Raw genomic sequence first — 12,316 nt, 5'->3', positions numbered from 1 at the left:
CTTTACTAATTCTCATCCCATCAAATATACATTGGGGGAATCTAGGAGTGGCTATCCGAGCTCTTTCTCTGACTCCTATCCAGGTGTGGGATTCTACCATCTTACTACTAGTCTCATCTTACCCCACCCCACCCCTTGAAATGTGCTCCCTCTTCCTTGGGAAGCTACAACTTCCATCACAGTCCATCACAAGGACAAAATAACAAGATCTAGAAAGTCTCTCAGAGTTTCTCCCTACTCCAACCTTTTGTTGTTGTTGTTCTTTTGAGTTAGGTTTATTGGCTTCTGGTGACTGCCTGGACTAATCCCTGCAGTTTTCATGTCAAAATTTTGGGTTGCCATTGCCTCCTTCCTAGCAGCTGGCCTTTTGCCTAAGATGAGACCACAACTCAACATCTCCCAGTTTCTTAACTATTGCAAGAAACTGACCCCAATGTGAAGCAAACAAAATCAAACTGGGGTCATTCTGAGTTCAAGCTGTCTTCTTGCTCAAGACTGACTAATCTCTCATGTAATTGTTCAATCATTCCTTCTCCCTTCAAAGGCCTGGTCTATAGTCTTTCACAGCTATTTAGATGTAATTTTCTTTCAGGCAGAGGCAATGTGATCTGAGGTTGGGGGACTATAACAATCTGGTCCTTATCACAAACACTCTCTAACTTCTATTGAGTTGTCTGGTGCCACCACCACACCACCATCTTCAGCAGAGAGAATAGACCTATTGATCGGTCCCATAAAGAATCTAATGCAATTTCAATAGGAACTTGAGGAATTTCCTCAGGCTCTGTTGGGTGGTTCTACCCACCAATCCAGAGAGCTCCTTATTTTATTTAGAAGCTGTGGGAGATGAAGAGAAAGAGGAGATGCCTAGACTAGAGCATTGCTGGAAGACAAAGAATGAATCCAACTGAACACAAATAAGGACTTATGTTCAAGCCTACATTGTGGTAATTCAAACAGGACAACATCAATATTTATCTGCTCTTCTTTACTGCATCCACAGAATGCTACCTTGCAGCCCTTTTTAAATGGCCCAGAGCCTATGACAAAGGGATGAGTCAGAAGAACATTTGTAGGGATAATAGGAGAAACTCTCTAGTCATCTGGAGAAGAAAACTGCTGTGAGTCATTTGCAGCTGAATGCCAGTTAGGCATATCATGATGAAGTGGCAGAGACCTGTTTTGGAAGGATTTGAACCTGTGAGTTCTAAGGCAGGATTTTCTTTTGCATCAACTTTGCCACCTCTAGCTGATAATCTGCCAGCAATAATAATACAAAGGTGGTATGCTACTATAAATTCCAAAGTATTTCTTCAAAATTGTTATTTTTTACATGAGGCCTCCTGAGTTACACCATGACAAGTCTTTTTCTTCTACTTTTAGTAATCTTGCAATCTGGAAAAAGGAATACCTTTGCATTTTGCCAAGGGATAACCAACACGTTGTAGGAATATTAAATTGCTGGTAGCATAACTAGACTACTTCCGAAACTGGGCATTTCCATTAAAATTGAAATTAAAGGTAGCAGATTATGAACATTTTTTCTTAGTAGTAGGTAGCTGCATAATGGCCAATCTTTTATTATAATTCATTTTTCTATAACCGCTTTGATACAATAAGCATATAGACTTAAAAGAAGTTGCTACTTCTCCTCCTGTTTTAAAATGGGCTAAAGAAGACCTATTTTTCTGTATCTTAGGATGCCAAATAGTTCAATATGGTCATTGAGCAGACTGAGAATTTATCATCTGTCTTAATCTGGTATTTAATCATAGCATCAAACCTACTTCTTTTAGCATAGATACTAAACAACCTTCTTTCCAGAATGTATTTTAGCCAACTCTCCTTCTCTAATAAAATGCAATCCTATCTTGTTTAATGACGTTATTTAAAATGATACAATCTGCAAATCTAATTAGATCTGCAAATCTACATCAGCAAAATACGCTAGAGCTGCAGAGTTGTGCTTGACTGACTTGTTGACCCTGACTTTCATATTCTACTTCAGTAGATTTTTAAAGGCCCCATTACTGGGGACAGCTTTCATTCTTCTCATACAAATACTATACTATTACTAAGGATTCCATATGCTTCACTAACAAGACTTTACCCATTCTCCTTCATGAGAAAAATCTAGCTGCCCAATGCAGGTAACTCCCATTAAGTTCTCTGGAATGATCCTGCCTTGACATACAGTTGGCCCCAACGAAAGTAACCTTAGAAAAGCATTAAGGACTTGGTTCTTCCACAGGCACTGGGGCCCATATGACATGAGATCCTATTTTACAAGATGTAGAACCTATTTTACAAGATGTAGTAGAGGTTGAAAGTCCCCAAATGTCTATTAATTTTTGCTATTATAATTTCATTGTGCTTGAATGTTTATTTTATATGTATCCTGCCAAAATTTTCATTTGTGTGAGTTGGCCGCCATATAAATATCTTAAATAAATAAATATTTTAAAGAAGAATCCTAATGTTAGGTACTTTACAACATAGAAAATGAGAAAAAAATGACAGCAGGCTAAAATCCCTTGGGTATCCTTGGCAAAAATAAGGTTACTTTACAATGATGTGGTTTCAACCTACCAGATTTTCAATTATATCATTGGGTGTTATTTCATGTTAATATATACAGCATATTCTTTTGGAATGACACGTGTTGTGAATATTGCCTATTTGGAAAGTACATGTGTAAACGTCTCTGTAATCTTGTCAGGTTTTAAGGATCACATGTATTAAAGAAGAATCTCCATTTCTCACTTTAAAACTACCAGACATATTTGGTTATTACTAAGGAGATACATTTTGATCTTGAATCACGTAAGAAATTGGTTTTGTGGAATAAATTAAGTTTAAAAACAGCAGAGAAAAACTTTTATTTGAATACTTGGGCTATATAGAGATCAATACTTTAAATCAGTTGATTCTCAATGTTGCTTTAAAGATTTTGACCCAGTGTGTGTGTTGAACATTAGTTAGCCACAATGTTAACAATATACAGTACATATACCTCCAACACCTACCAAACCACTTGCAATTTTAGTCTCCTTAAGAGATGTAGCATTCAATAGAAACAAACAATTCAATTCTATAAGGAATTTTAAAAAGAAAATTAATAATAGTTATACAGAGAGTGTTATATGCTTAAATTGTGAAACTGAAAATTGTAATATCCGATTTTGGAAAATCCATATGTGGATTTTGGCCTGTTAATATTTTTTCGATCTTTTGTGTTGGTATGACAAAAACTAAGATTCTTAACTTATGAGATCTGATGTTGTAACATTGTATGATTTAAAATTACTACATATCTCAACACATTTTGGGGAAGAAATTTTACAATTAAATAACTTAATTATATTTCAATGTAACATAGTGATTTTGAATTATATTCCTACAAATGGAATATGTCATTTTAGGAAACCTGGAGTATGGCAAAGAAGATTCTTTTATATCAGTATAAAGAAACTTTCCCATTTCTCTCCACCTTATTTTAAGAAGTAGAATAGGATCACAAACTTCTCATTTTAACCTAGGTTTAGAAACAAGAAATATCTGGTGTAGTATTTACTATTTTACTAGATTGTTTATACTGCCTAAAGTCGTTTTCTGCAAGATGGGCAGTCATATAAATTTGCATGAATGAATGTACAAAACTACAAACACTATTATGGCTTAACATGCTGAATAAACCTTTTAAAATGGACATGTATCCCCCTATCAGTTTCATTAGTTATTCTCTTTATATCATAAATCCATAAGGATCCTTTTTCCAGATTTCTAACTGATGTGAGTAATCACTCTTTTGGTTCATACATCCTATAAAACCATAATTTATTTACACTGCTCAATCACCTTTAGCCCAATGGTTTTCCTAATAGACATTTTTTTTTTGCCAGAAATCAGAAGTAAACACTAAAAACAAGCAAAAATGGGCCACTGGATGCTGCAAATTGCTGTAAAAGTGAACTGGCTGCCAGGTTCCCAACATGGAATCACATGAATGTGGAGGAGAGGCAGTTGTCATAACTTCCAAAAATGAGTAGCTCAGAGGGAAAGTCTGTTGTAATATAAACGGTAGATAAGCAGTGATTGTTAAATCAAGGACTACTTGCACTCCAAGAAGACCTGAATCCCTGGGAACAGATTGTTGAGCTTTTAGAAATAGGAGATGGTTCAACATTAATAAGCTTTATTTTTTAATTTATTGATTGTATGAACTGTAAGACAACCATATTTCAAGTAAAGGGATAGATCCAAAGGATTTCTTGCACTGAAGGAACAGATAGGACAAATTTTCCTTCCTCTGTAACCTCCTGTAAGTCTCTTTCAATTTTGTTCTGGGGGGGTCTTTGAGGAGGCGGTAGGGGGAGAAAAGTTAACACTGCACAGATAATTCTGCTCACATAGGTAAGATTCATGAATTAAACTAAATCATAATGACAATATTACGAACTTCACTCATAATATCTAGCTAGTTTACACACAATGAATGTTTCCATCCAAAACTGAACCAAATATCTTAGTACTATGCATGAAGACAGTTATAACAGGCAGTTTTCTTTTTTCTGTCATCAACAACAGGAGTTTGCAAGGAACTAAAAAAAATGTGGACTAAAGATCAAATGAGCGAACAAATTAATGCCTTTTATGCCTTAATAATTCCAGCATCATACTGATTTGGATTTATAGTTAGCTCCATTCGGGATGCTCAGAGCAGTTAGCAAATGCATGGGTCAGCAAAAACAGTAAGATTTATCTAAGTCATTTAGATTTCTCCAGTTTAACTCAGAGCCCTATAAATCAGTGCAGTAAAAAGGAATGAGTCATAATGCCCCCATAGCAATGCCAAGAATAACACGACTGTCTTATTAGGGTGGCCATCCATCCTATTTTAGCTCTCCTACCTCCTCTGACTCCCTTATGCCCTCTAACATGGCAAATCTGTCACATCCTGTCAGTTAAGTCTCTAACACTTCAGGATTAAGCTAATACTGTTAGACGTCCATGTCCAATCCACTTACAGACATTTTAGATACTCCAAAAGCAGCAATGTTTAAAGCCCCAAACCCTGTGAGGTGGTAGCATTTTGGATCGTAGCAATCAACTATACAACCATCCAAATAAAATGTTGACTCATCATATATGGTAAAAGCTAAATGTAGATTCCCATCTATGAAGATCTAAATAGCTTAGAACCAAATTGTGCTTTGCATAATCTTCCTATATAAACAATTTATTTGTATTTTATGAACTCCATTGAGAGCTCTATTTTACATTTAACTATTGATACTATATTGGTGGGTCCTGTGGCAACATCCTGCCTGATGAACTGACTTGCTTGAAGACTACAATTTCACGCCTTTGCAAATTAACAGGTGCCTGTTTTAGGAAGACTACGACCTGCATCTCAAAGGTGGTGGTTTTAATAGGACTCCAAGATCAACAAAACAGCTGAAATAGCATTGCTAACAATCCATAAGGAAATACTCTTTAGGGCTCTACATTGAAAAGCATGACATCTATGAAGACCACATAGAACCACATACAAACCACTGATTGGCCCAAGATGCTCACAGCTCTGAAAGGGACAGAAAGAAGCTGCAGACCCCTGATAAATTCCAATGTTTTCTGGATTTCCCTAACTTCCAAGTACTGTATTTCCAATTAATGGTGCCTCCTCCATTTCTTAACCCACCCACCCCCATAGCAGTGACTTCAGCACAATTGTCAACACATTCAGAATCTACATGACTGTAATAGTAGAAGATTGTCCCTTTAACTGATTAAACCCCATTTCCAAGAGGAGAGAGGATGCAAGACTGAAAAGAAGATTTTTTTTTTTTGACAAAGATCATCAGCTGATTTGGGACAAGGACATAGCTATCAAGAAAAAGGTCAAGCACCCCAACTCCCCTTTTCTGCTCCCCATCATTTTCCTCATTCATGCTTAGGCATAATATGTAACATGGCTCACATGATAGGATACAGCTGACATTACCCAATTCTTTGCAAAGCAAAGGAGGATCAGATGTCTTTTTCCAGGCCCACATACTTCAAAGATATTTCTGCTTGCATACACACTGACGTCTTTATTTCGGATTTTTCCCAAGATATGATTTGAGGCTTTTTACTTTGCCATTGTGTTAAATGTTTTGCATAACTAGCAGCTGTTGTAGTATTTGAAAGAGTAATTAAATAAAGGCATACAACTGTTATTCAAGAAAATGGTCTCTGGGCAGGAACATTATCAAGTTTATGTTTTGAATGTCACACACAGCACCCTGTACATATTTCCCTATCGCTTATAAAGATATAAAAAAGGGGCTTTTTATTTGTTTTATTTATTCATCAAATTTATTTGCTGCCCATCGTGCCTGAGTGATTCTAAGCCATTTACAAAATGAAACCATACAACCACACAAAGACACAGAGTTAAAAGCAAAGTTAGAATTTAAAAAAAACATTTAAAAGGTTAAAAAAAATCCCAATTTTTATTTCCAGACTGAAGAATAAAGCTTTTTGCTGTGTATCTACTCCCTCCTGGCTTCATCTTGTGCAGTACTTATATTTCCAATCTTTTTGCCTTTTGAAATTAGAAATACTGTATACTATGCTTCTGCTTAGCATTTGTGAGGAGAAATATCTGAACAAAAGGGGAAAGGCTTCATTTAGACGTAGGGATCAGCAGAAGATCCCTTGTTCTCTGATTAGCCATGATGCTCATTTCTGCACAATCAACTCCCAAGCCATCTGTCCTCCTTGTCCATCTCTTAGGTCAAGGGTGCACTTTTAAAATAAAAAAGGAAGAGTCCAGAACACAAAAATAGTGGGAAGGGAAAGATATAAAATATGTTCACACAACACATCCATAGTTCAATTAACCTAAATTTTGTGATGCACATGAGGGTTTGTTTGTTTGTTTTGCCTTCAAGCCATTCTTGACCTCCGGTGACTGCATTGACACATTCTTGGCAGAAATGATTTGCCATTGCCTCCTCCCTTGGGCCAACAGAAAACAACTGAAAGTAACATAAATTTTGTTTATGTTTACTTACGTTCGTTTGTTACCACTTCCCTCCTCTTTGAAAAACTGCATCGTTTTTAATTTAAAGAGGTAACATCTCTGGCCAGGAATATTATCAAATTTATGTTTTAAATGTCACACCCAGCATCCTGCAGGTATTTCCTTATTCCACCACCACCCCCATTCACAAACACACTCTTGTGCGATAAAAGCATTTGTGTACAAGGGTTTATTTATTTATTAAATATTTATTATGGGGCATAGATCAGCATAAGAAGGATAAAATACAATTAGTTTAAAAGCTAAAAAATATAAAATAAACAAAGTTAAAAACATTATTTGTACATATAAATAATTTTTTTCTTAAAAACTTATAAGCGATTTTTGAGTGACTCTGGAAGCTATGCATCCATATAAAAGATATATTGTTAAAAGCAAAGTTAAAAAATAAAACAAAGGTAAAAAGCTAAAAAAAAGTGGAGGGGCCATTCTCAAACCACCAATCATCCCCACAGTTGCATTAATTAAATTTGCATTAATTAATTAATTAATTAATTACACAATGCATGAATGAAACTGCCTTGCAACTTTTAGGATCCTGGTAAGTATTTTTATTATAAAAAAAAATCACAGAAAATGCAAGAATAGAGAAATTCAAAAGGTCACTCCTATTATTAACCCCATCCAAGGGCACTTGTTTGCTATGTTACTTCAGCATGGAAAGACTTTGAGTAGGTTACTGATTTTTTAAAAAAAGAAATGCGGGCATCATCTGTTCAAGATTATAGTCCCTCAGAAAGCACCTTCTATCCCAGTTGGAGGAAGAGAAGTTGCTAAATGCTAACAGCCAGGCAGATACTACAAACTGATTCCAGCTGTTCTGCCTGCTGAAAAGGCAGGCACATATTTTCAGTACAGAAATTGAATTCATGTTAGCGTTGACTTTGCAATGTTCTTTGGGAGCAATTAGTAAGTAATTTGGGAAACAGAGGAATCACTACAGGCTTTCCCCCCTTTTTCTTTTAGTTTCCAATCTGCTTAATAAAAGCTTCACCCAATCCTCAGTGACCAGCATATATATTATGAGAAGACAAAGTGGCTATAGGTACATGGACCAACTTGTTCTGGAGACCTACTTATAAGCTTTGAATGAGATTGCATTTCCCTAGACAGTTCCAGTGTGCAATTGTGATGTGTGTGGGAGGGGGGATTGTACTCACAGCTTCTACTTGAGGGTAACTGTGGCCAAAAGTCTTTGCAGAGATTCACCCAATTAGATTTCCTATATTGAGAGGCCCTATTCACAACCAGTCATAACTTATATCAACTACAGTACCACAATGCACACTACATGGAACTGTCCTTGAGGACCACTCAAAAGGTAGAACTGGTCCAGAATGCAACAGTATGCATAATTAAAGCATGCCAAGTCTGTCCTTGTGCTACTACATGAGTTATATTAGTTATCAGTGCAATTCTAGGTCCTGGTTATCGTCTATAAATGACACAGGGCCTAGATATTTGCAAGACTGCCTATCTCCCATTGTATCTGCCCATCCAGTAAGATCAGACTAAGCTGATATACCACAGATCCCATCTATTAAGTAGCAACATCTTATGGGGCCTAGGTTCTCTATTGTTCTGCTTCCCTGTGAAACACCATGCTCCCCTCAAATTCACACAGCCCATTCTTGGCTGCCTGCAAGAGAGAGCTGAAGACCTGGCTATTTCCAAAAGCATCAGCTGAGCATGTTAATGCAGTGGTGTCCAACCTTGGCAACTTTAAGTGGACCTCAACTTCCAGAATTTCCCAGCCAGCACAGGTTGCCAAAGTTGGACATTCCTGTATTAGGGGTAGCCACCAATAAGAGTGAGTATATTCAAGTGTTCTTGTTTTTCCCCCTGCCATGGCTCTGAAGGCCTTGTTTTAAATGTTATTTGCTTTTAACCCATTAATCACCCAAAGCTATGCATCAGTAGGTGACTATACAATTTGAAATTATAAAATAAATAAAATTATAAATAAATAAAATTTATATAAAGAGTTTGGAAATATAGGATTTTACTTTCATGTACATGGGACTTCCGAGTTATTCTGTGACATAAATATACTTCTGATGAACATTAGCCAAAAGGGCTTTAGAATGTTTTAATAATAAGAGCAGTATCCTCCTATTTAGTATTTTTCAAATTCATTGAAACCAAGTCAGCCAATAGACTCTAGGCTAGGCTGAACTAAAGTTACTACAGATAGTCCTCAACTTACGATCACAATTGAGCCCAAGATTTCTGTTGCTGAGACATTTGTTAAGTGAGTTTTGCCCCGTTTTATGACCATTTTTGTCTTGGTTGTTAAGTGAATCACTGCAGTTGTAAAGTCAGTAACCCAGTTGTTAAGTGAATCTTGCTTCCCCGTTGACTTTGCTTGTCAGAAGGTCGCAAAAGGGGGTCACATGACCTTCAGACACAGCAACGGCCATAAATATGAATCAGTTGCCAAGCCTCAAAATTTTGATCACATGATCATGGGGGTCCTGCAGAGATCCTAACTGTGAAAAACAGTCATAAGTCATTTTTTTCAGTGCCATTGTAATATTGAATGGTTGCTAAATGAACTGTTGTAAGTCAAGGACTACCTGTACTGCACTAAGCAAGAAAACTGTAACCATATTTTCCAGTAAGCATTAGTCTGCTCAGCCCTTGTAACACACATCACAGCCTTCAAGACGGGGATATCTGCAATAGGAGATCAAAAAAGACAGTAGTTTTCAATTATAGGGTGGAGCCAGCATCTTGACTTTTTTGACACCCCCCCCCATAGCCCTACTTCATGTTAATATAAAGAAATTAGGTGGATACAATTGCATATTGAATTCAAATTGACTTACAATCTTGTGTGTGTGTGTGTTTGTGTATACATACATACATACGTATATACATACATATATACATACATACATACATACATACATACACAGTATATCATATACATATAGCATTGCAAGGTTTCCAATTTTATTAAGTCCCTGTTAATTTTTAATGATTTTATATTGCTGTTATTGTATTGTAAGCCACTCACTTTGGATAGTAAGATGAGCTGCATCTAAATTTAATAAATAAATAAATAAACAACATTCATTGATTTACATATCTATCTATAGACAAGAGCAAAAAGCAATTAAACAAGCATTTTCAAGAGAAGAAACTACCCTGATTCTAAAAAATGACCTCTTGGGATTAGTCGCAAAAGGTTTGAATGTTCTGCCAGTTCCCTTTTGTTTTGAATTATGCTATCCTGATGGGAAATAGTCTTCAAAACATGTAATTAAATACTGTATAATAAACAGAAATAGGATTTTAGGTACTGTTCTAAAGATAGAAAATATATTGCTCCTAAAAATCTCTTTACAAACTGTTTATCAACACTAAAGTACCGGTTGCTGTAGTTTCACAGCAAGTTTGTTGAAAACTTTATTTCATATTTTATTGAACTGAAATTATCCCCAGCTAATTAAGCAAAGCATTAAAATACTATAATAAAAATAAGGCTCAATGAACTCAATGGGAATTGTTTTAACTAAGTGAGCAGAAGATTGATCCTATTCATAAAATTCATGAATTTGGAATACAGAGTACAGAATTCATATTCTGTTTTGTGGCATACAGATCTATTCCTGTCAGCCATGTGAATGTTACAAAGCTAACATACTGTGGACACTTTTCCCTGTTTGCTTCCATAGGCGCTTCTGCTATGCATTTCCAGGATGACCACAGGCTAAAGAAAACAGGGATGCCATACATCACTGCAGGATGCACACATAATATCAGCTGTTAATCCATACCTCAACATCTCTTTGCATCTGGTCCCCAGTATTTTTTCCTGTAGCCTGATAATTTTTTTCCTGTAGCCTAATAAATTTAACAAAAAGTACTTTTCCAAGGTTAACCAGTAAATGGTCAGAAAAGATCCTTCTGCCTTAATTAACCCAGCTAATTGTTATTAGATATTGCACAATAGGTATTAGATATTGCACAATAGGTATACCAGATCTTTATTATGTTTCAGTTGCCTTTATTCAGGTTTGCTTTCTTAAACTGCTATTAGTACTATTAGTATTATGTAATATTTACTATGTAATATTTACTATGTAAAGAAGACAAGCTCCACCTTTGGAAAACAATATGCCTATATATATATATATATATATATATATATATATATATATATATAGAGAGAGAGAGAGAGAGAGAGAGAGAGAGAGAGAGAGAGAGAAGAGAGAGAGAGAGAAGAGAGGTTATATAGTTATAGTTATAGTTTTTAGATAGATAGATAGATAGATAGATAGATAGATAGATAGATAGATAGATAGATACATACATACATATATTTACACACACACACACACACACACACACACACACACACACACATATATATATGCGGTCGGTGATGGATTAAAGGAAGAAGGATATTGATGGTCTTGCCTGCATCCAATACACAGCATTTGTAGTTTTAGAAATTAAATTCCCCCTCCCATCAATACCAGAGCTCATCTCATTAGCAGCGTGGATGGCTAACTGTTACATCGGAAGATTGATGGGATATTTTAGAATGCAATCAGCGCACTATACCACTAAAGAGGCAGGCATGCCAAGTGGCACAGGACAGACAAGAATTTGCCATGGGTTTCTTAATTGGGGTGTGTGTGTGAAGGTTGATTCAGGACCGCGCGAGAGTCCAGTCCCTTTTCAAGCAAGAATTCCCAAAGAGCAGTTGTTGCCCGAACGAAAAGCAGCTTTTAAAAAGCCTCAAGCGCGATGCCACGAATGTCACTATTTCCACCCAAGCCGCCGCAATCCTTGCACGGGGAGAAAGAGGAGGCGGGAAGCAAAAGAAGAAGAAGAAGAAAATAACCATCCTCCCAAGCAGCCAGAGGCGACACTGCAAGGAGGGTCGTTCTCCTGACCCTCAAAAGTCTCGGGAAACTCCTCGGTAGCCAGAGAAAAAAACCCCGTCACGGGAGCAGCCCCACTGGCGGGAGAACGACCGGACGGCGGCGAAAAGGCGCAAGAGGGAGAGGGGGGGATTTAAAGGAAGGGTCCCGACGCTCGCCTTATAGCCCTCGCCGAGCTCCGGGGTTGCAGCCGCCGCCGCCGCCGCCGCCGCCGCTCGCCATTCCTTCGGCCGGAGTCGGAGCGCGCGCAGCCCTGCCATGCGGGACTCCCCGCAAACCCCTCGCTTATTTCTCTCCCCCTACCCGCCGCCACCAACGCTCCGCGCACTTA

General features: G+C 37.1%; 1 protein-coding gene across 6 annotated transcripts in view; it reads right to left on the bottom strand.

The window, feature by feature from the left end:
* The window catches only part of RNF157 (ring finger protein 157), a 92,107-nt gene that overhangs the window by 78,307 nt on the left and 1,484 nt on the right, over window positions 1-12,316 (bottom strand). The gene's annotated exons all lie outside the window — the stretch shown is intronic.

The sequence above is a fragment of the Pseudonaja textilis genome, chromosome 2, assembly GCF_049901715.1.
Source record: "Pseudonaja textilis isolate UNSWEBS1 chromosome 2, rPseTex1.2, whole genome shotgun sequence".
NCBI lineage: Eukaryota > Metazoa > Chordata > Lepidosauria > Squamata > Elapidae > Pseudonaja > Pseudonaja textilis.
Note: the sequence above shows the minus strand (reverse complement) of the source record. Positions and strands in the feature narration are given on the sequence as shown.